The sequence below is a fragment of the Tupaia chinensis genome, unplaced genomic scaffold, assembly GCF_000334495.1.
Source record: "Tupaia chinensis unplaced genomic scaffold, TupChi_1.0 Scaffold143648_1, whole genome shotgun sequence".
Lineage (NCBI taxonomy): Eukaryota > Metazoa > Chordata > Mammalia > Scandentia > Tupaiidae > Tupaia > Tupaia belangeri.
The window spans coordinates 590216-595609 of NW_006203497.1; positions in this window are offsets into that span (position 1 = coordinate 590216).

Consider the following 5394-nt stretch of genomic DNA (forward strand, 5'->3'; position numbering starts at 1 on the left):
ATGAAATGATCTCTATTTGCAGGTAACATGATTGTATGTATAGAACACCTAAAGACATCCATGAAAAAACTGCTGGAAGTGGTAAATAATTACATTGAAGTGACAGGATACAAAATCAAATGAAAAAACTTATAGCATCTCCATATATGAACAACAAGCAGACTGAAGTAGAACTGAAGAAAGTAATCCCTTTTACCATAATCACAAAAAAGTATAAGATACCTAGGAATAAATCTAACCATAAAACTCAAAGACCTCCATAAGAAAAACATGAAAATTAAAAAAAAAAAAAACCTGAAAATGATGCAAAAAAAGTGGAAGGACATCCCATGTTCCAGGATTGGAAGACTTAATAAAATCAAAACGGCAATTCTATTAAACTTAATATACATATTTAACACAATCCCAATCAAAATGCCAGAAACACTCTTCACAGGTCTAGAAAAATGATAATAATAGAATTTGTCTAGAATTATAAATGACCCCATATTTCCAAAGGAATCCTGTGCAAGAGGAGTGGAATAGGAGGCACCTCACTCCTTGATTCCAAAATATATTGTGAAGCTGTAATAACCAAAACAGCATGGTATCAGAAATGAACCAGTGGAACAGAATAGAGACCCCATAAATCAACCCCAAAACATACAACCTACTGATTTTTGACAAGGGCACCACTCAATCCAATGGGGGGGGGCAAAAAAACACACAAAGAAACAAAAAAACCTTCTTTAACAAATTATGCTGGAAAAACTGAGTATCCATCTGCAGAAAGATGAATCAGGACCCCTATCTCTCACCATTAACAAAAATCAACTCAAAATGTATCAAAGATCTAAACCTAAGAACTCCAACTCTAAAACTACTGGGGAAAAACTCTATGAAGTTGGAGTAGGCAAAGCTTCTTAAATAAAACCCCCAAAGCACAGATAATAATCCCAGACATAGGTAAATGGGATTACATCAGACTAAGGAGTTTCTGTATAGGAAAAGACATAGTAATTAGTGTGAATCATGACCCTCAGAATGGGAGAATATTTTTGTAAACTATGCCTCAGATGAAGGACTAATAACTAGAATGCACAGAATACATGGGATCAGCAGTTAGCGTAATGGCTATGTCGCTGGACTCCCATGTAGTCAACCGCAGTTCAAGTCTCGGACCCGGTGGCTTAAACTCACGCCAGGCACGTGTGCGTGCGTGTCCAAGATCCCGAGAACAGAATGGAGGAGAAGGGATTGCGGCATGGCCATCCCCCCTGGGGGGTGATTTCTTGCTTTCTTTCTCTCTGTCTCTCTCTGTCTGTCTGGCTAGTGCACGCATCCTATAGCGAAAACCTCTCAAAAAAAAAAAACACAGAATACAAGTAAAAAAATATGATCAACCAGCTAAAATGTGGGGAAATTAGGTGAACAAACAACTTTCTGTGGGAGACATACAACCAAAAAGTATATTAAAAAATGCTCAACATCCCTCATCACAAGGTAGATGCAAATCAAAACCACAATGAGATACCACCTAACCCCAGTCAAAATGGATAAGATTAAATAAAACAAAAAAATGATAAGGCAAGGTCGTAGTGTAAAGGGATCTCTCCTACATTGTTGATGTGAATGTAAACTAGTACAGCCACTGTAGAGGTGAAAATTGAGGTTGCTCAAAGATCTACAAATAAAACTATCGTATGATTAAGCAATTTCATTTCTGGGTATCTACTCAAAGGATAGGAAAGTGTTCAGTCAAAAAAGTGCTTGCACATCTGTTTATTGTGACATTATTCACAATTGCTAAGACATGGAACCAACCAACTGTCCATGAACAGGTGAGTGGATTTAAAAAGTGTGCCACATATACACTATGGAATATTTCTCAGCCATAAAAAAAAAATTCTGGCATTTGATAGAAAGTAGATGAAAATTGACTGTTTACTGCTGAGTGAAGCAAGCTAGGCAGTGGCAGAGAGACATTGCATATTTTCATTTTATATATACTGACTGTCCACACTCTGTGGCAGAAACTGAAAGATTAGAGAATATAGAAGCATGAAAAATTGTTATGGATAGTGGGGACAGTGTGGGAAGAAGGTGGGACGTGGGGGAGAGTGAGAGGAAAGGAATCAAGGAGAAAAATAGAGAAGCAAGATTTTGAGGGACACAGAAATGGATGAGACTTGTCTGTTGATGATAACATGTATGATATCGAGGGACACAGAAATGGATGAAACTTGTCTGTTGATGATAACATGTATGATATCTTCAACTAGACTGGTGTGAAGCACATTCACGTTGGGTAAATTCATTTTACAAGCTGCAGTGGTGTACAGTGATTAAATGTATAAAATACATTATATTTTAAAAACAATCAAATAGAATTTCTGGAGAACAATATACAATACAGGAAATCAAAATCTCCCTTGAAAGTATTAGCAGTAGATTAGATCACACAGAAGATTCTCTGACTTGGAAGATAAAACCTTGGATTTAGTTAGTCCAAGTCACAAAAAATACTGATATCAGACAAAATATACTTCAAGATAAAAAAAGGTATAAATATATATATATATACTTTTATATAAAAAAGGTATATGTGTATATATATACTTCTTTTTAGAAGGCAGAAAACTGAATAGGACACTATTCTGAAGAAATTAAGATTGAAATCAAAAGATTTATTGAAACTAACAGTAATGAATGCACCATAATCTTTGGGACACTGCAAAAGTAGTCATAAGAGGGAAACTTATAGCAATTACTGATCACAGAAAAAATATAAAGGTGGTTGGAACCAGCATATGGCATAATGGTTATGTCACTGGAATCTTACATGGCTGACTGCAGTTTGAGTCCCAGACTCACCTGCTGGAAACTCATGCTGGGCATGTGTGAGTGCATGCCTAAGATCCCAAGAGGATAATGTAGGAGAACGGATTGTGATTTGGCTCTTTCTCCTGGGGGGTGATTTCTCACTTTCTGTCTCTGTCTCTCTCTGACTCTCCAGTGGTGCATGTACCCTACAGCAAAAATCTCTAAAAAATAATAAAAAAAGAATACTACACAAAATATCAGTGAAACAAAGAGCTAGTCTTTTAAAAAGGTAAACAAAATTTACAAGCCATGAGCTAAATGAATTAAGAAAAACAGTAAAAGGAAATAGATAAATATAATCAGTAACAAAGTAGGTGATATATACAACAAGTATATCAGAAATGCAAAAATCATGAAACACTACCATAATTGACTCTCTGCCAATGAACTTAAAACCTAGATGAGATGGACAAATTTGTGGACATATGCAATTTACATAGATTGAACTAAGAAGAAATTGAAAACCTGAATATACTAGTAACAATATATAATTGAATCATTAATAAATAGTGTCCCAACAAGGAAAATCCCAGGTCCTGACGGTTATACTTCTACATTCTGCAAAACATTTGAAGAAGAGTTAAGCCCAATTCTTCTTATCTTATTTCTAAAGGTCCAAAAGAAAGGAACTCTTCCAAACTCATTCTATGAGGCTCTCATCATCTTGATACCAAAAGCAGACAAGGACATAGCAACAACAGTGACAAAAAAAAAAAAAATGCAGTCTAACATTTCTGATGAACACAGATGCAAACATCCTCCAAAAGATACTAGCAAATCAAATCCAAAGGCACATTAGAAAGATTATAAATCATGAACAGATGGGTTTTATTTCAGGGATGCAAGGAAAATTCAAATATGCAAAACAGTAAATGTAGTATATCGCATTAAAAGAAGGAAAGATAAAAAACACATGATTGTATCAACTGATGCAGAAAAAGCATTTGATAACATAGAACATCTCTTCACAGTTAAGACTTTTGGCAAAATACATGTAGAAGGGACATTACTCAACACAATGTAAGTCAAATAAGACAAGCCCATTGGTAACATCATCCTGAATGGAGAAAAGTTGGAAATCTTCCCACTAAAAACTGAAACGAGACAAGACTTCCCACTTTCCACACTCTTTTTCAACATGGTGTTGAAAGTCCTAGTCAAGAGAGTAAAATAAAAGGCATTCAAATAGGAAAAGAACAACCTTAGTTGTTCTTATTCCCAAATGACATTATCACATGCATAGAATATTCAAGAGAAACTGTGAAAAAAATATACTAAAGTGATAAAATAATTTTGTAAGTTGGCAAGTATACATTATTTATCATCTATCTATCTATCTATAAATTATAGCATTTTTACAGAGCAACAATAAAGAGATTGAGGCAGAATTGAAATAAAACAATCTCGTTTGCAACGGCCACAAGAAAAATAAAATACATAGGGGTAAATCTAACCAAGAGGTAAAAGACCTCTAGAAGGAAAACTGATAAAAGAAATTGAGCATGATACAGAAAGTAAATAAATAAATCAATAAAATGGAAAGACATCCTATGTTCTTGGACTAGAAGAATCAATATAATCAAAATGTCAATTCAACCTAAATTAATACACAGATTCAATGTAATTCTGATCAAATTACCAGTAAATTCTTCACAAACGTATAAGAAAAAAAAAATAACACAATTTATCTGGACTCATAAAAGACCCATATTTTCAAGGCATTTGTATTCAAAAACAATGAGGTAGAGGTCCAGCATGTGGCCTGAAGGTTGAGGCAGATGGATTCCTCCATGGCTGGCTGTACTATTTGAGTCCCAGTCCCAGAGTCTTAAAAGTCATGTGCCATTGGAGAGGTGAATGTGCCCCAAATCCTGAGACAAGAGTGGAGGAGAGAGGATTGCAGTGAGACCACCCTTCACCCCCAGGAGGATTTCTCACTTTCTCCTTTCCTTTTCTCTCACTTTCTGCCTATTTCCAGTATGAACATGTACCCTAGAGAAAAATAAAAAAAATAAATAAAGGACAAAGTAGGAGGCTTCTCATTACGTGACAACAAAATATATTACAAACCTGTGATAATCAAAACAGTATGGTACAGCACACAGTACTGGCACAAAAACAGACACAAACAGAATGGAACAGAATAGAGAATTCATAAATAAGCCCCCAGACATACAGACAACTGTTCTTTGACAAAAGACATAAGACAATGCAATGAAGTAAAGAAAGTCTCTTTGGCAAATGGTGCTAGGAAAATTGCATATCTATCTGCAGAAAAATGAATCTAGAACTCCATTTCTCACTATTAACAAAATTCAACTTAAAATGGATCAAAAATCTAAATGAGAAGCTTCAAACTATAAAACTACTAGTGTAAAACAGAGGACAAACACTTGAAAGACATTGCAGTAGGCAAATATCTTATAAATAAGCCCTTGAGGGAATCAGCAGTTAGCGTAATGGCTATGTTGCTGGACTCCCACGTAGTCGACTGTGGTTTGCATCCCGAACCCGGTGGCTTAAAACTCACGC